The sequence below is a fragment of the Myotis davidii genome, unplaced genomic scaffold, assembly GCF_000327345.1.
Source record: "Myotis davidii unplaced genomic scaffold, ASM32734v1 scaffold139, whole genome shotgun sequence".
NCBI lineage: Eukaryota > Metazoa > Chordata > Mammalia > Chiroptera > Vespertilionidae > Myotis > Myotis davidii.
In genome coordinates this window covers 78,131-98,149 of record NW_006290686.1, presented here as the reverse complement: position 1 = coordinate 98,149, position 20,019 = coordinate 78,131, and the positions used below count along the sequence as shown (strand labels likewise).

Sequence of the window (20,019 nt, the reverse complement as noted above, 5' to 3'; positions counted from 1 at the left end):
CAGAGCCTCCTTTTGGGGAAGCCAAGTTGACCGGAGAGATCTTATCTCCCAGGAGGTAGCTGGGGGTTAACAGTTTTAAGCATGCGGTATCCTGGCCACAGGCGAGCAGTCTAAAGACCTCTCACCATTACCAGATAAGTGAAAGTGCTTAATCTTTGGCCTGGATGTGAACAAAAACAAGAAACAAAATAAAAATAGAAGCAATCTTAGGCCAAAAGCATTGGCTGAATTCTGTGCCAATGGTCACTTTCCCCCCTGGGCTCAGCTTGAAAGGTTTCCTGCCAAAGTCTGACTAAATAAAAACAGTTTAAAAAGGTCTAAATGAACAAGGGAGCCTTTACATTTTCTTTAAACTGAGTACTGATGGAAAGACGAATTTTGAAAGACCAAGTTCCAGAGGCAAAGGATAAAACAAGCAAGCTGAAGCAATCCCTTTCCCTGGGCCACGTGATGTGAGGCTGGCCATCCGCCCTCCGTAGCCCTGGGCCACGTGATGTGAGGGCTGGCCATCCACCCTCTGTAGCCCTGGGCCATGTGATGTGAGGCTGGCCATCCCCCCTCCGTAGCCCTGGGCCACAGGGCCCTGCTTGGAAGAGGGGCTCCAGCATAAGCCAGGAGACAGGCTAAGGGGGCGCCCACAGCCAGGAGGCCTATCTGGAAGCCAGGCTCAAGGCTGAGCTCCCTGGGATCAGGGAATAGAGAATGATCCTCCAAAGAGACAAAAGAGGTCCCATGGGGGTGGGCAAGGCAACCTCTTTTTACCCATTAGCTTTCACTTTGAGGAATCATCATACAGCCTTAGCTGGTTTGCTCAGTGGTCAGAGTGTCAGGCCATGGGCTGAAGGGTCCCGGGTTTGATTCCCATCAAGGGCACATACCTTGGTTGCAAGCTCAATCCCCAGCCCTGTTCGGGGCATGTGTGGGAGGCAACCAATCGACATGTCTCTCTCATATCGATGTTTTACTCTGTCTCTCCCCATCCCTTGCACTCTCTCTAAAAATCAATGAAAAAATATCCTTAGGTGAAGATTAACAAAACAAGACAAAACAAAACAAATCATCATACAAATTAATCTACAGACACAGTCAGGCAAAAAACAAGATGAGGACAGTAAAGTGGTCTGTAAAACAGAGAGATGCCAGGGATGGTACTTGGGGACCCGTGGGAGTGTCTGGTCAGCAATTAAGACAGGGGAGTAATAAAGTGTTTATGCTGAAAACTAGGAAAAAATAATAACTTTGCCAGGGAAGCCAGGGAAATAGTAATCTCACAGAGCCCAGCCCCAGAAAGAACTCTATAGGGAAATTAAAACCTATAGTTTTAAAGTCAGGGGGTGCTTTCAGAACTTAAAAGGTTGGTTGCAAAGAGAGCTCCAGGAAGCTTTGGACTCCAGAGGCCAATGACAGAAGCTGTGAAATTCAGTCTGTGAAAGATGCTGCTGAAACTGAGCTGCCACCATGCTTCTAAGAAGCTCTGCCCCGAACCGAGGCACAGGGCTTTAGTTGGGTGTTATTTTCAAAGAAAAATGGATAGCACTTGCCACCATTTTGGGATATGCTGGAGGCCTTTGGAAGAAGTGCTTGAATAAAATTTTTTTAAAAATTTATTTTGTTTTATTCGATTGATTTGAGAGAGAAACATGGATTTGTTGTTCCACTTATTGATACATTTGTTGTTTGGTTCTTGTATGTGCCCTGACCAGGGATTGAACTTGCAACCTTGGCATATCGGGATGGCACTCTAATCAATGAAGCTTCCCGCCCAGGGCCATTTAGCCATCAGTTAACCATTGCTTAGTAAGAGACTGTGAGGGTCTCGGGATAGCGTCCTGGGAACCTAATCTTACGTACCACCAAAAGAGGTGCAGTATAACACTGTATGCAGATTAACAGGACGTATAGGGTATCCCCCCAAAATGTATATACACTTTAACCGCTTATTTCTATTATGTTTTAAAAATGAAATGTACTTTAATACAGCGGTTGCCAACCTTTCGGACCTCATGAACCACCAGTGGTCCACGGACCACTGGTTGGTGACCGCTGCTTTAATAAACACTGCCTTTATAATTTTCAGGGGACACCCAATAACAAATTAAATTATTTACTTCCTTATTCAAATACATATTGAGTGTACTAGGCACAAAGCACTGTGCACTAGACATGACTATTTCTGGGGACTTTATCTAGACGTTACTGTATCTGGGATACAACAATTGAGAAAAAAGCCATAGTTCCTGCTTTTACGTAGCTTACACCACTGAGGAAGAGGACAGACATTTGTCAACAAAATTACAAACATCAATGCACAATGACCACCTCTAACACATGCCATGCAGTTTCTTAACATGGGCTAAGAAAGCTTGTGACAGAACTGACGCAGAGGGGCCAAGATCCGAAGGGTCAGTAGAATCCTTCACCAGGTGACGAATGGGTTAGTGCAGGAGTGGGCAAACTTTCTGACTCGAGGGCCACAATGGGTTCTTAAACTGGACCGGAGGGCCGGAACAAAAACATGGATGGAGTGTTTATGTGAGCTAATATAAATTCAGAGTAAACATCATTACATAAAAGGGTACGGTCTTTTTTGTTTTTAGTTTTATTCATTTCAAACGGGCCGGATCGGGCCTGCGGGCCGTAGTTTGCCCACGGCTGGGTTAGTGGGTGGGAGCACCTTCTAGGCAAGGGAACAGCATAAGGCAAGGCTCCGTGTCACAAGACAGAGCACTGTGTGAGGACCCAAAAGGTCATCAAGTGAAGGACATGGAAGACAATAAGGCTGGAGAGGAAAACCAGGTCTGCGCCATGCAGCGGCCCAAAGGCCATGTAAGAGTTTTTCTCCTCATCTAAGTCATTAAGTGTTTTAGGCTCGGTGGGCATGGGGGAGGGAGAGAGATTAATTGGTTGATTTGTATTTTGGAAAGTCCGCTCTGGCTGAGGTTGGAGGACAGACTGGCTGTGTAGTAGTGGATGCTGGAGGACCACTGGCTGGGTAGTAATTTAAGTGAGAGATCCTGGCTTGGACCAGAGTGGAAATGCATAGATATGAACAAACAGACATATTAGGGGAAGTCAGTAGGGGTTGCTAAGGTTGGACACAGGGTTGAGAGGGAAAGGGTGGATTATGCCTGGTTTCCTGGACAGTGTAAAAGAATAGATGGAGATTCCTTCACTGAACACTGAGGCCTGGAGGACCATGGGGCTTATGGTGGTTGGAAGACAGGATAAAAAAAATGGACTCAAAGAATGTGTTGTGAAAACATCCAGGAGGCAGTTCGAACAGAGCGCTGATATCAGAAAAGACATCTAGGCTGTGATTTTACACTTGTGCTTTATTTCAATATGGGGACCATCAAAATGACAACTGTCACCTCAGGATGAAGGATAAAAAGAGGGCCTGGCTCTTGCAGCTCGGCCGCCGACATGCCATCCAGACTGAGGAAGACCCCAAAACTTCGGGGCCACGTGAGCCACGGCCACGGCCGCATCGGCAAACACAGGAAGCACCCGGGGGCCGCGGCAATGCTGGCGGCCTGCATCATCACAGGATCAACTTCGACAAAAATCACCCAGGTGACTGTGGGAAAGGTGGTATGAGGCATCACCACCTAAAGAGGAACCAGAGCTTCTGCCCAACTGTCAACCTTGACAAACTGTGGACCCTGGTCAGTGAGCAGACCCAGGTAAATGCTGCCAAAAGCAGGTATAGAGCTGCTCCTATCACAGATGTGGTGCGATCGGCTCCTACAAAGTTCTGGGGAAGGGAAAGCTCCCAAGCAGCCTGTCATTGTGAAGGCCGAGTTCTTCCGCAGAAGAGCTGAGGAGAGGATTAAGGGTGTTGGTGGGGCCTGTGTCCTGGTAGCTTGAAGCTACATGGAGGGGAGTTCATGAAAATGTCCACAAGTAAAAAAAAAAAAAAAGGAGGGCCTGGAACTGAGCCTGGAAGGGCTCTAGTTTTTTATGATGAAGCAGAAAAAGAGGAGCCTGCAGATGAGATAAGAACAGTCAGAGAGGAATGAAGAAAACAAGGGGAGGGTTATAATAACAGGGTTCCTTTTCTGGAACCAGAAGATGCTGAATGGTCCCTTGTGTAAAACAGTTTAATCTTAACACAATTATGAGAGGCTGTACTGAGGAACAGTTAAAACAGGGGCCCTAAAGCTGTTCTGCCTGGACTCAAATCTCAGCTCCTCTGCTTGATGGCTATGTCACCTTTAAGTTACGTTAACCTTCCCGTGCCTCAGTTTCCTCATTTGTAAGATGACAGAGGATAATGGGTCTTAATTCACAGGGTTGTTGTGAGGATTAAATGAATTAATGAAATAATATATTCAAAATGCCTGGGAGAATATCTGATTTACAGTAACAGTCACCTGACTTAGCTATAAGGACAGTACTTATTATTATACATTGTTATCCACTAGCAAAAGAGTCACTGAACAAGCATCAGCTCCAAAGCTGAAGCACAGGGAATTTATCTAAATTGAGCTTAAACTCAAGGGTCACGCTGAAGCGGCCAGTGGTCACTTTGAATGCTGCAAACCTGTGCCAGCTTTTGGTGGGCAAAGACCCTATCATGAGAGCCTTCTTGAAACCTAAGAGTACAGTGCTTCAGACCGAGAAGGATGCTCATCTGCTGATAGAGAATCCCTCCTGAGAAACACTTAGTGCAGGACATGTAAGTGGCTTTTCTGCTAAATCCTGCCCTCCATTCATTTAAGTATGTCCATCTTCCAAAGCCAAATTCAAGTCCTACCTTCTTCATTAACCCTTCAAACATGCCAATCTAAAGTGATCTCTTTGAACTCTAAACAGTACTCTACTTAAGATGATACCATCCAACTGATGCTTAATATAATCACTCACATTTCTATACATATTCCAGCAGACATTACACTCATGGCCTGGCAGTCTGGGAGGCTCCGGGGATAAAGAGGTGAATTAAATAAGGTTTCTGTTGGTAGGAAGTTCCCACTTTGTAGTAGAGAAGACAGAGTTAATCAATAACCAGAACACCACGGTGCTTTGTATACAATGTCCATTTTGCCTATTTTAGTGGAGAAGGGAGCCAGAAATCTTAAGGACTCATCAGAGGAGGTTACATTTAATTGGTGCCTGCAGAAGGGGAAATGGACCCGGCTGTGAATGTGTTGGGAGCGGGGTGAGAATGAGAAGTAAAGAGAAGGATATTGAAGGAGGAATAAGACACAGTATGCCTGCAGTCCAGCTGTGGAGCCAAGTCTTGTAAACATGGTCTGGGAGGGACCTGGTCTTCTTCAATTTCTTGCAACCACATTTCTACTTTCTAACCTAATGCAGTACAGAGCACACAGGAGATATGAAGTGAATATATTTGTTTTATGAATAAATGGATTCAATTAGTTGTACTCAAAAGGTATTGTTTTTATTTCTTTTGGCAATGTGTTGAGAAAACATTCAGTTAACGTTAAAAAAGAGTAAAAAAGAGCACTATAGGGTTACTTCTAACAGGAAAACAAAACTATCTAAAGATATGGTTATAGGAAATCTAAATGAGGAAATATTATGCAGCCATTAAAATACTAAAAAGTTTTTAATGGCATTGCTAAAAGCCTTAAGGTTTGATATACAAAAAAGCAGCATATACAACTGCAACAACAGTGCTGTCCAATACCGTAGCCACCAGCCACAGGTTACTGAGCACAGCCATGTGGCTAGTTGGATTTGAGATGGGCCATTAAGTGTAATATATACACTGGATTTAGAAAGCATAATATAAAAAAGAAATGTGAAGGATTTTATTAATAATTTTAAAAACACTGATTACAGGTTGACAATTTATTATTTTATTGGCATTAAATGAAATGTATTATTAAAATTAATTTACCTATTATTCCCTTTTATCTTTTTTCAATGTGGCTGCCAGAAACTTAAATGCACACATGTGGCCCAGACTGTATTTCTACTGAACAGCATTGGTGTCGAGGAGATCTCAACTCCTCTATATGAGAAACACACAGAAAACTAACCCAACAGCAGCTTTGCTCCCTGGATTGTGGTTTCCCCCTCTTCTATATATTTTTTACGTCTTCCAAATTTTATTCATTAGGCACATATTACTATATAATCAAAAGGAATGAAAAGAAAGAACTAAGACACAAATAAAAACAAAGAGAAAATGATCTGGATTTGGCGTAAAGACTTGGTTGCTGGAGGCTGAGGAAAGAAGCCCAGGGAGACCCCAGTGACTTTCTGTCACTGGCGGAGGGTTAGCACAGAGGATGCTGGCCAGCTGTTCTTCATCCCAACTGGAGACAGAAAAAAGCGGAAATGGGTGTTAACGGCAGGAGGGGGCCTGTAAGTTAAATAGAGGGAAGAATTTCCTGAAGCGAGGGTGTTTAAACTCTGGAATGAGTTATGGAAGAAGCCTGGTCCCCCAAGGTCTTTTAAAATACTGCAGATACCCATATGCCTTGTGTGTTCCTGTCTAGAGGCAACGAGATGACTTGTCAAGGTTTCTTCTAAAAGAGGTATCCTCCAGTAAATAACCCCAATAAAACTTTCTTTTTCATTTATTTTTGACCAGGCTTCACTTCTGCTCTTCAGAATGCCAGCCTGCAAGAAGCACTCTGAGAGGCAAGCGTATCTGCTACAGCTACCTTAAGTAGGGCTCTTGAGACTTCAAAGACAGTGTCATTTGATCTAAATTTAAAAACCAACATCAGCTAGACAACATGTTTTTCAAGTCCCTCAGGGGTCACCTGCCAGAAACTAGTTCTGAAATCGGCCTCTGCATGATGGAGAGAAGGAAAGAGGCCCGATTTGCTTTGTAAAAGTGAGGCTTTTAGAAACTGTTCATGCTGGACACTGCCTTAATGTCAAAGGTGAGTATTTGGCTTAAAAGCAGTACTGCTATATTGTTACCCTTTGTAGACTGGCTTACTTGCTGTAGGTTTTCATCGTTCTCACTTTACTCAAAAAAAAAGAAAAGAAAAAAAAGAACCATTTTCTTAAACCGTGCCTAAGTTCTTCGTTACTTATTTGTTTATTTTAATGTGCTGTTGAGCCTGATTCTATTTATAAGAAGGAATGGAAGGCTAGGTCAGCAGCAGCACCATGTAAAGATTTTAGCCCTGAAGTGAGATGACCGCACATAAAGCCACTAGTTGCTTCTCCCCAAGTCACATCATTCAGCTCTAGAAGGAATCTGGAGATACTGTCCAGCAAGCCAAGGTCACTTTTCACATGCTCTGTCCTCAATAAGCTCAACGAAGCGGATGCAGTCTCCAGACAAATAGCACACTTGGCTCAAAAACATCAAATGAGTCAGTCCATGGTTGGCCTTCATCACTGGAACAGACTGTCCGCTGAAGCTGGGTCTCAGCTTGAGGTCCCACATGACATAGGAGTGAACAATGCATAGGAATACTTCTGCAAGTTACATCCTTCAAAATATTTAGCATGGCTTATCTACTCATTTAGATTATAAACTAAACAACTGTCAACTAGGAAAAGACACGGCCAATCTTACACTCTGGAATCTTCTTTTGTCCCTTGAATAGTGCTATATGCAGAGGAGACACTTAATGAATTGTTAAATGCATGAATAATACTTAGCAATACTTTCTGTAGTCCATTTTAGTTTATAAACCACTTAGACAGACATTATCTCATTTGCTCCATACAACTATACTTGGGAAATAGGGCTGGTGCTATTAACTCTACTCAAAAAATGGATATTCAAAATGATTTATGAAAATTAAATAGCAGAGTTGAACTGGAGCCTACATTTTCAGATTCCCAAATCCAGTGCTCCTTCCACTGTACCACACTCCCTTGCTGCTAGACAGTTTAAGCTTTATAAGAGGGAAAATTAAACTTAGAACAAAAAATTACATGTATAAAGCAGGACAGATGGCTTTGAAATCCTGCTTTTATGTTTCTTAACTAATGAATTAAAACAGAATTATTTGTGTTTCTTTTGGTCTTAAAAGTTCTTAAATTCATCATAGAGTTTAGGACTCTCAGTTCTCTACCTCTCTGAGGTAAATGGGGTAGGGCACGCAGCTAAAAATGCTTTCATCAGAACTGCTGCCTTGATTTTGCAGTGCATGTTTCTGTATTTGACTTCTGTGGGTTGCCCTGTGGAGGGTAACAAGTGTCAGAGGGCCGGGGAAGCGCAGAGAAAGAAAAGCATGATCACTAACTAAAAGGTGTAGCCTGATATAGTCAAAAGAACATGGGACTAGGAGTCAGATAGTCTGGGTTTCTGGTACCAGTTCCATCACTTATTACCACGTGATCTTGGCAAGTCACTTCACAAGTCTAAGTCTCAGTTTTCTGATCTGTAAATCAGTGATCATCATCCTTGCTCTCCCTCACAGGTTTGTTGCATGCTTAAATAAAAACATGGAAACTTTTGCAAAGAAGAGACTTTTATTATTCACAGCTTCTAACTACAGTGAGAGTTACCTAAGAAGGCAGCACTCTAAAAAAGTAGGTAGGCAAACAGATTTGTAGGGTACTTATCTCTAAGGCTTCTGAAGGGTCTTAAAAGGAAGGCCTAGGAGAAAGTGAGAAGGAGATGGTGAATATTTTGTAGTCTCCTTACAAACAGATATAGAATATGGCTTAGTTATTAAAATATTTGACCAAGAGTCATAGTCTATATCTTTTTGTAAGGGGATGAATGTATATATTAAAGGAAAAACAAAACACCTTTAACAAAGAATGGATTTAATTCTTACAATAGACAATAGCTATGATTCACTTATCTGTTAGATATTTATAATAATAGCTATCATGTACTCAGTACTACTATGTACCAGGCAGGATGCTAGGTATTCACACACTTAATCTCTATGATTAAACCCTATCAGGTAGGCACTATTTTAAGCTGACAGCTCCAACTTGCCTGAGGTCACAGACATAGTAAGTAGTGGAAGTGGTATTCAAACCCAGAGCCTTTACCTGCTCTTTACACCTGGGCAACTTGTTTCCTTAACCGACTCTGCTCCATACCCCAGGCTTCACATGTTCAAATCCTTCTCCTGGTGCCAGCCCACTCAACTCTATCTCCTTAGCGAAGGTTTATCCAATTCTCACCAACACCCCTCACCAGGAAGGAAATTACTTCCTCTGAAAGTTCTAGGTAACTTATCTACCTTTCTTATAATACTTCACACTTTCTACTTTTCCATTTTCTATGATCTGTTCCTATTTCATTGCCTAAATTAGACTATTAACTCCTTAAATGCAAGTTCAAGCAGCATGTTTCATGAACGGAACAGGATTCATCCACATGCTCATCGCTTACCAAGCTCCTCCTTCCTCAATGCCAGGCTGGGATCCCAGGATGAGTAAGACAGTCCCTAGCCTCCAACTGCTCAAAAGCTGAGTGGGTAAGACTTGGTAGGAGAAGTGGACCTAAGATACTGAGGGAATACATATGCATCTCTGCATCTGTCCCTGTACGTGTTGAGTGAGTAAGTGAGGTAGGATATGAATTGGATCTGAAGTGAGAGCAACATCTGGATAGGGCGAAGGCAAGGACAGGCTATTCTAGGATATGGGAAGTTGTCTGAGAAAAGAACTGAGGTCCTAATGCATTCAATAAAAAGGAAACAACTGAGGTCAGAAATGACTGTGGTATGTCGGAGGGTCAGTTGAGACCGGGTAAGAGAGCATGAAGAGACATAATCGAGGGACTGTCCCAGGACCCGGATGCTGGGCCCCAGCACACAGCCTGTCACAGCAACCTCAGCATCTCTTCCGCGTGGTTCCTCATCTCACTGCAGCCAACGGGAGCAGCTCGCATGCACTGACCTCCCTGACCAAAGCTCAGCACCAGCACCAGCTGTGCATGTGCGTTCTGTTTGAATCTTAGACCACTTAGTAGTAAAAACGAAAGAAAAATGGGATGATTAAGTGCCACGCTGGTGGCTTCTAACCAAAATACTCAAGAGTACAACCCCTGAGCTGAAATTCTGCTTAAAAATTGTGTTGCTTGGAAGTTACAAGGGGGTTAGTCATCCTAGGATGAGAAAATGGGGACTCCTTCTGGAAAGAGTTGGCATAAAGCACTGAGCCCCACGGAACAGTGTTCGTAAGGAAGAGGGGCTACTTGTAGGATTAATCAGGTAAATGCTCTTGGTATGAGATAAGAATTCTGTAATGTGAAAGAAAAAGAGGAATTTTAATCACATTGTCTTTTCTTTAAAAAAAACTAACAAAACAAGCTCTCACAGAACTTTGAAGCTGGCCACTCAGACGGTTCCAGTGCCTGCGCTGGTCCTCAGTCTGAAATCCTCGATCCTGAAAGAACATACAGCAATTGCTTCCACAGAAACCCATCTGTGAATGGCAACAACCCACAGAAAATGGCAATGTTTTCTTTTACAAAAGATGTAAGCGGCTCCCTCAGGAACGTGAGTTTTTTTACCCTTTGCCCTAAGGAGCACGGGCTGGGGAGGTAACTCCTCCATCCATGCTGCTCTCGGAAATTCTCAGATTTCCTCTGAGGCTAAAGGGCTTGTTCCAGCTTTGTTTAGATTTGTAACTTCCAGCCTGCCTTCCTGCAGTGGTCTTTACTTGGGATCATTATGTAGCATTCACTTTGCAGGACTTTGCATCTACCCTGGTAGCCCATTTTTCATTAGAGCACCATAAAGCGGCACCATACTATTCATTCATGTTAATGCGCTTGGCACCGTTGGCACAGAGGGGTACTGCATAAATGTGTCAATTTGTGGCTTAATGGGTTTTTTACACCAGTGCCAGGAGACCTAGATTCCAGTTATATTATTAGAGCTCATGGGTCAACCATTCTTGGAAAGTCACTTAATTTCTCTGTACCTTAGAAATGAAAGTTGTGGAAATTACAGTGTCCCAGGAAGAGAAAGGCAGGCAGGTTGCAATGATGAAGCAGTTCTATGTAAGCATTTTGGGTAAATTTTCTAAAAAGATTTCAGAAGAAAGGGATCTAATCTCTGAAGTTCCAGTAATTTGCTGTGATTTTGTTTCTCGTTTTAAATATTTACTCCCCACCCTAATTTTGCATTTGCAGTTCATAATCCTTTTCTTGAAACGGGTTCCTAAGTTGTATAAGCTCCATGTACCACAAAACTCAGATTCTCTCAACCCTAACATGAATTTGCATTCCAGTCAAGGTAGTCTGTTCTTTGCCAATAAAGCTACTGTGCCTTTGCCAATACTGTTCCCTCCATGTGAGGAGTGGGGTGCGGATCGCCGCAGTAGAGAAGGAAGGACAGAAGGACAGTGAGTGTTGTGACTCTGAGTCAGGAAAGAACTTGCTCATGTAACTAAGGAGGTCAGTGCAGTGACTGCCCATGAGAGAAGGGCGGGGGTGGTGTCAGATGCAGCGGAGAGGAAGGGGCCAGCAGACCATGAACAAGAGCTTGGATTTTATTCGCCGGGGAAGAGAGGGAGTGATTAAGATGTAACTGAACATTTTAAAGGTTACTTTGGCTCCTGTGGAGAATGAACAAAGGTGGGAAGAGAGTAAAATCAGGGACACAAATTGGACTAGTGCAGTGTGGGGTTAAGAGGAGGCAGGGATTTGGACTGGGGTGGTGGTAATAGCGATGGTGGGAAGTGGTAGAAACGAGATGGTTTGCGGATGATTAGAATGAATCTAGTGAGAGTAATGAAAAGAAGGGAACCAAGGATGATTCCCTGGGTTGAGCAATGGGTAGACAGAGCCGCTTGCTGAGAGAAAGAAGACTGGTGGAAGGACAGCTTTAGATATGCTGAGGCTGAGATGTCTGATATTTCAAAGGGAGGTGCTAAGTAGATCTCTGACTATACAGAGTTTGTAGGAGAGATTTACATTGAAAAAATAACATTGAGAACCATAATATAAGTGTTTTTAATATAAGTGTCAACCAAATTCACGATCGCCGATAACATATCGAAACACATGCGTGTGATTGGTGCCAGTGAGAGCTTTATATGTATTGCACATGCGCAAGTCAACTTAGCCTTTTATCTATCATCTATCTATCTATCTATCGATAAAAGCCCAAGTGACCTTTACTACCAAACAACCAGAACGACTGGTAGCCCAGTTGCTATGATGCACACTGACCACCAGGGGGCAGGCGCTCAATGCAGGAGCGAAAGGGCGCAGGCCAGGATGAAGGGAGCATCCCTCCCTCGCCGTGCACGAATCCATGCACTGGGCCTCTAGTATAGAATAAACTTGCTTAATTAGACCTGCTTTCTGATTTAGCTAAACCTTTTCCAGCCCAGTGAAGCACCCCAACTTCTCTTTCAGGTAACTGTCAGCAACACAGCAGTAAATATCAACACAAAGCAGATTATGATTATAGATCACACAAGGAGAACAAAGGGTGAAACACTGAACTGCAGCAGTGTTTGACTGTATTTGGCGCAGTGAGAAAACCTGAAGTCATTTTCAAGTTCCACCATTTCTTACTTCTTCTCAGTCGGGGGCTGTCACTCCGGGGTGGTGGAGGGGCCTGTGTCTCACTTGAGGGAAGCCGAGTGTTGTTTTGTCGGTGCCAGGTCCGTGGTGCCGTTTATTTTTAAATGGCCAGTGCGCATCATAGCTACAGGTCAGATGGACAGACACTTAGCTATATATATAGTTAGTTTTCAAAACTAAGGGAATGAATGTGGTTACCTGAGAAGAGAGTAGAGAGAGAAAGAGAATGACCTAAGGACAGGACCACAGAGAAGTCCATACTTAATGATCATGTAAGTAAGGAGGAATGTGAAGGACAGAGAAAGAGCTGCTGGAAGAAGGAAATCTATGGGAGGGTAGTATTGTGGAAGCCAAGAAAGGAGAATGTTTCAAGAATGTAGGAATGGTACTGAGACGAAGAATAGGATAAGGATAGATACGTGTCCTTTGATTTTGGCAACATAGAGTTCAGTAGGCACCTGCCTAGAGAAGAGGAATTCAGGTATACTGATAGAACTGGAAATCAGCCTGGAATGGGTTAATTACGAACTGGAAAAACATGATAAATAGGCCTATAATCATCATAAAAATTAAAGCAGTAGTTAGAAATCTGTATTTTCCCCCTCAACAAACAAATAAAAAACACTAAGTTTTTCTAAGTTTTATCAGTCCTTCAACATATAGATAATTCCTACTGTGTACAAACTGTTTCAAAGAGAATAGACAAGAAAGACAAGATCCTCAATGTTTTATGAGGCTATTACAACCTTGCTGCCAAAAATCAGACAAGAATTATATGAGAAAGAAAAATTATAGGCAAGTTTCACCTCAGTTCACAAATGTAGATTTCTTTAAATATTAGCAAGTCAAATCTAATAATATAGGAAAAAATAATATATCATTACTAGGTAGAGTTTATCCCAGGAGAAAGAGATAGTTTAATGTTAGAAAATATATTAATACTTATTGGCACATCTAACATAGTAAAGAAGAACAAATATAGTATTATCAATAGATTGAGAATAAGAATTTGATAAAATTCAAAATACACATTCATGATTTTAAAAAAATGAATAGTAAAGACACTTCCTTTTGCTAATAAAGTACCTATGTTGTAACCTGCAATAAAGTAGATATAATACTTAATGGTGAAACGTTAGAAGCATTCTCTTTAAAATCAAGAATAAGACAAAGATATTCACGGTCACTGCTCCTCTTCTATAATAAAATATAAGACAATAAAAAGTAATGACAGTTGTAAAAATAGAAAGGAAGAAACAACACCATTATTAAAAATAAAACTATATACACAGAAAATCCAAGAAAATCTAAGACAACCTATTGTATTTAATGTTAGCAAGGTTGCTGGATACACTCGAAATACAAAAAATCAGTGGTATTCCTGTATACTTACTACAAAAAAGTTGGATGTTGTAACGAAAAATTTATAACATAAAAATGGGAAGCTACCTAGGACTAAGTATCTAATAAAAGATTTGTAAAACCTTTATGAAGGAAATTAAAATACTTCACTGATACATGTTTAAAAAACATACAGACACCATGCTCACAGTTAAAGACTCAATATCATAAAGCTGTCAAATTACTCAAATATAATTCATATGTCAAGAAAAGCCAAATGAATTTTGAAAAAGAACTATAAGTAGGAGCCCTGCCCTAGCAGATTATCAAGAAAGTTGGGGTTACCTTCCTGTTCCCTTGCTCTGAAGGAATGTGATTTAGGAGTAACAGTCCTGGCCTCTCTCCATCCTCTCACTCCCTGGCTCTTAGAGAAGGAGGGCCTTTTCTGAGTGCTGAATTTAGAGAGAAAAATAAAACCTGAGTATTCCTGGCTTAGCCTCGTCTGGGTTCCTGCAGGAGCCATCTGACCTCTCTCTGCAGAGCAGTCAAGGAAGGGCCTGCCTCTGCGGGGAACGCTCACACTGTGATTGTGAGGGCAAGTTTAATTTTGAGTGACACTTGCAAGCTCTTCTTATTACAGATCTAAAGCCACATTTTCCAAGAGGCTTTATCAGTAACAAAAGTGACATTTTGATTTCTATTAGTCTGTCTCTTGTATCTCCTGTCTCAAATTGTTCCAAATGTCAGGGGGAAGAGGGATGCTATTTATTGGGCATCCTCAAACTTCAACAAGGCTTACAGAAATTACATCTTATAATAATTACACATGTGGTACTAGCCTAGACATCAACAAAACAATGGCGCAGAGTAGGGAGCCTGGAAACACATCCATGCATGTAAGTGAAGCTGGTATATAAAAGAGATGGCATTATTGAACAGTAGACCAAGGACAGACTCTTCAATAAATGACACTGGGACAATTTGCTGTTTGTACAGAGCAAGACTCAGTGATTAATAGGTAATGTGTGGGTTACCTCCCTTTTAAAAAATTATTTTAGGTTATTTACCATCCTATCTAATAAAAGAGAAACATGGTAATTGGTGTACAACCGCTACCCTTCCCAATGGCTAATCAGGGTGATATGCAAATTAACTGCCAGCCAAGGTGGTGGCTGGCAGCCAGGCAGCTTGAAACTAACATGAGGCTTGCTTGCTTCAGTGACAGAGGACTCCAACGTTCCCCGCCTGCCACTGCAGGCCTCTGAGCTGCAACTCTGAGCAACTATGTAACAAATATAGAAGCTAAACAAAACCCCAGAAACCTGCTTTAGTTGGCCTCAGCCAGCAGATTCGCAATATTGTAAACAAAGGCCAGAAACCACTTTCAGCAGCGGAGGCCTAAGAGCTGGAGCCAAACCTCAAAGCTAAAGCTGGCCCAGAATAAAAAAAAAAGAAAAAGAAAAAAAGGAGCGGTTGGGAGCTTCAGTCACCCGCGGGCCTGAAAACAGCCCTTAGCCCCTCATCCACACTGGCCAGGCACCCCAGTGGGGACCCCCATCCTGAAGGGTGTGTGGCCAGCTGCAAACAGCCATCATCCCCTCATCCAGGCTGCCCAGGCCCCCCAGTGGGGCCCCCCACCCTGATCCAGGACACCCTTCAGGGCAAACCAGCCAGCCCCCCCCCATGCACCAGGCCTCTATTCTATATAGTAAAAGGGTAATATGCCTCCCAGCCCCAGGATCAGCATGACAGGGGGCAACGCCCAAACCCCCTGATCACCCTGCGGCTCTGTGTGTGACAGGGGGCAGGGCCACAACCTCCCTATCTACCCTGCTCTGTTCGTGACAGGGGAAGGCGCCCCAACCCCCTGATCGGCCCTGCTCTGTGGGTGATAGAGGGGGACGCCCCAACCCCCTGATCTGCCCTGCCCTGTGTGTGACAGGGGGCAGTGCCCCAACCCCTTTATCGGCCGTATTCTGTGAGTGACAGGGGGGAGCTCTTCAATCCCCTGATGGGCCCTGCTCTGTGCGTGACAGGGGGTGGCGCTGCAACCTCCCCACCGCCCCTGCCTTGAGTGTGACAGGGGGCGGGGCCCCAACCCCCCAATCGGCCCTACCCTGAGCGTGACTGAGGGTGGCATCACAACCTCCCGATCTGCCCTGCTCTGTGCATGACAGGGGAAGGCACCCCAACTCCCCAGTTGGCCCTGCTCTGAGCCCGACCAGGGGCTGCACCTAGGGATTGGGCCTGCCCTCTGCCACCTGGGAGCAGGCCTAAGCCAGCAGGTCGTTATCTCCCGAGTGGTCCCATACTGCGAGAGGGCACAGGCCCGGCTGAGGGACCCCCCTCCCCCCGAGGGCACAAATTTTTGTGCACCGGGCCTCTAGTTCTGTTATAAAAACTCTCATGGATTATATACCTATTTCCAACTAGATCACACATTCCTTAAAGGTAGGCCTTGAGACTTCTTGTTATGCTCCAGACTTTACAGAGTTGATGCTAACTAAATAAATGTCTGCTAACTTCCTCCTCCTCATTTTAAAACTCAATTCCTATCCCTCATTCCTTAGGACACATCAACACTATGCTTTTATAATTATTTTTATATTCTGGCTAGAATTCTTTAAACATTTGTGTATTTGCTTAACAGGAGTCCTATCTAAAATCAGACATCTGGAACTTGCATTTTGAAGATCATACGAGACAAAAATAAAAAATGTCAAAGTAAAGGTTAATCATATGTGTTGTTTTCTTATTATCCTCAAGACCTATCCTCACGGCACAGAAAAAAATGAAACCAATCTTGTACCTTCCTCCGCTCAAATAGTTTTTCCATTTGACATTGCATTTCATTCTCACCACAAACTGGTGAAATGAACAGGGCAGGGATTACAGATGAGGAAATTACATTTCAGAGGCAGGACTTTAAGTTCACACAGCAGGTTAGAGAAAAATCAGGGATCAGAAGCCAGTGCTCTTTAGAAGAAACCATGCTGTTCCAAGCTGTCTAACTTTCTAAAGGCCTAATTTCCATTCACACAATTTTCTGAGTTACTACCTATCATTAAAGATTCAAACTTCAAGAATTACTACCTGGCTAGCGTCAATAGCTTTCCATTTATTTAAGTCAAGTGAATCACGTTAATGTCTTCTTGGCAGACTTTCCACCTCCCCTTCTCTTTTTAATAATATTTTATTTTTGAATTACAGTTTACATTAAATATTATTTTGTAATAGTTTCAGGTGTACAGCACAGTAGTTAGACAACCATATACTTGCAAAGTGTTCCCCCCAATTTTCCAGTACCCACCTGGCCCATATACAGATATTATATTATTGACTGTATTTCCTATGTTGTACTTTTCATCCCCATGACTATTCTGTAACTACCAATTTGTAGCTCTTAATACCTTCAACTTTTTCCACTCAACTCCCCAAACCCCCTCCGCTCTGACAAGTATCAGTCTGTTCGCTGTGTCTATGAGTCTGTTTCAATTTTTTTCTTTACTTTGTTCTTTAGATTCCACATATAAGTGAAATCATGCTATTTGTCGTTCTCTGACTTATTTCACTTAGTATAATACCCTCCAGGTCCATCCATGTGGCTGCAAATGGTAAGATTTCACTCTTTATATGGCCGAGTAATATTCCATTGTATATATGTATGACCACTTGTCCACTGATGGGCACTTGGGTTGCTTCCATATCTTGGCTATTATAAATAACACTGTAATCAACACAAAGGTGCGTATATTCTTTAGAATTAGTGTTTTGGGTTTCTTCGGATATATACCCAGAAGTGGACTCACTGGGTCATAAGGCAGTTTCATTTTTAATTTTTTGAGAACCCTCCATACTGTTTTCATTTTTTTAAAATATATTTTATTGCTATTTTACAGAGAGTAAGGGAGAGGGATAGAGTTAGAAACATTGATGAGAGAGAAACATCGATCAGCTGCCTCTTGCACATCCCCCACTGGGGATATGCCTGCAACCAAGGTACCTGTCCTTGACCGGAATCGAACCTGGGACCTTTTAGTCTGCAGGCCGATGCTCTATCCACTGAGCTAAACCGGTTAGGGCAATACTGTTTTCCATACTGGCTGCAACAATCTGCATTCCCAATTAACAGTGCATGAGGGTTCCCCTTTCTCTACATCCACCCCAACACTGCTTGTTTGTTGATTTATTGATGATAGACATTCTGACAGGTGTGATGTGATATTTCATTGTGGGTTTTTTTTTGCATGTCTCTGATAATTAGTGATGTTGAGTATTTTTTCATATGTGTATTGGCCATCTGTATGTTCTCTTTGGAGAAGTTTATATTCAGGTCCTTTGCCCATTTCCTTATTGGATTGCTTATTTGGTGTTGTAGGAGTTCTTTGCAAAACCTTTTTAGTTTGAGGTAGTCTCATTTGGTTATTTTTTCTTTTGTTTACTTTGCCCGAGGAGATATATCAGAAAAAATATTACTAAGAGAAATGTCTAAGATTTTACTGCATATGTTTTTCTTCCTGGAGTTTTATGGTTTTGAGTCTTACCTTTAAGTCTTTAACACATTTTGAGTTTATTCTTGTATATTATGTAAGAAGGTGGTTTAGTTTCATTTTTTTGCATGTATCTCTATCTGTCCTATTTTTCCAACACCATTTATTGAGTAGACTGTCTTTACTCCATTGTATGTTCTTGACTCCTTTGTAAAATATTAATTGAAAATATAGACATGGATTTATTTCTAGGCTCTCTATTTTGTTCCATTGATCGATATATCTGTCTCTATGCCACGATCATGCCATTTTTATTACTATCGCCTTATAGTATGTTTAATATCAGGTAGCATGATAGTTCCAAGTTTGTTCTTCTTTTTCAAGATTACTGTGGCTACTTGGGGTCTTTTGTGGTTCTACATAAATTTTTGGATTACTTGTTCTAGTTATGTGAAACACACTATTGGTATTTTGATAGGAAGTGCATTGAATCTATACATTGTTCTGGGTAGTTTGGACATTTTAATGATGTGAATTCTTCCTATCCACAAGCACAATATATGCTTCCATTTATTTGTATCTTTTTCAATTTCTTTCTTCAGTATCTTATAATTTCCCAAGTATAAGTCTTTTACCTTGGTTGAATTTATTCCTAGGTTTTTTGTTTTTTTGTGTGTGAAGCAACTGTAAATAAGATTGTGTTTTCTTCGTTTTCCTTTCTGATAGTTCCTTATTTGTATATAAAAATGCAACCAATTTCTGATTATTAATTTTATATCCTGCTTCTTTACTATTCATTTATTAGTTTTTATGTGTATGTGTGGAATCTTCAGGGTTCTCCATATATAGTATCATGTCTTCTGCAAAAAATGATTTACTTTTTCCTTTCCAATTTGGATGCCTTTTATTTCTTCTTCTTGCTGACTGCTGTGGCTAGGACTTCCAGTACATCCCTGGAATGGACATCCCTGTCTTGTTCCTGATCTTAAGGGAAATGCTTAAGTTTTCCCCACTGAGTATGATGTTTGCAGTGGCTTGTCAAATTTGGCTTTTATTATGTTGAGGTATCTTCCCTCTATTCCCACTTTGCTAAGAGTTTTTATCATAAATGGATGTTGGAACTTGTCGATGCTTTTTCTGCATCTATTGGTTTGATCATGTGTTTTTTATCCTTCATTTTGTTTATGTGGAGTATCACATTGATTGATTTGCAGATACTGTACTAGCCTTGCATCCTGGGAATAAATCCCACTTGGTCATGGTGTATGATCTTTATAATGTATTGCTGGATTCGGTTTGCTAATATTTTGTTGAGGGTTTCTGCATCTATGTTCATCAGGTATATTGGCCTCTAATTTTCTTTCTTTGTAGTGCTTTTATCTGGTTTTGGAATTAGGATAATGTTAATACAATGAGGTTGGGAGTCTTCCCACCTCTTAAATTTTTTGGAGTAACTTGAGAAAATAGGTGTTAGTTCTTCTCTCAGTGTTCGGTGAAATTCACCTGTGAAGCCATCCAATCCAGGATGTTTGTTTGTTGGGAGGTTTTAAGTTACTGCTTTGATTTCATTAGTTGTAATTGCTCTGTTCAGATTTTCTGTTTCTTCTTGATTCAGTTTTGGAAGATTGTTTGCTTCTAGGAATTTATCCATTTTTTCTAGATTGTCCAATTTATTGGCATATAGTTGTTCACACCATTTTCTTATAACCTTTTGTATTTATGTGGTGTCAGTTACTTTTACTC

At 41.8% G+C, this 20,019-nt stretch overlaps 1 protein-coding gene and 1 pseudogene across 1 annotated transcript in view; one reads left to right on the top strand and one right to left on the bottom strand.

Moving 5' to 3' along the window:
• LOC102759667 (UV radiation resistance-associated gene protein) overlaps nucleotides 1–20,019 on the bottom strand; it is a 98,455-nt gene that overhangs the window by 11,389 nt on the left and 67,047 nt on the right. The window lies entirely within an intron of this gene.
• LOC107183097 lies at nucleotides 3,360–3,920 on the top strand (annotated as a pseudogene).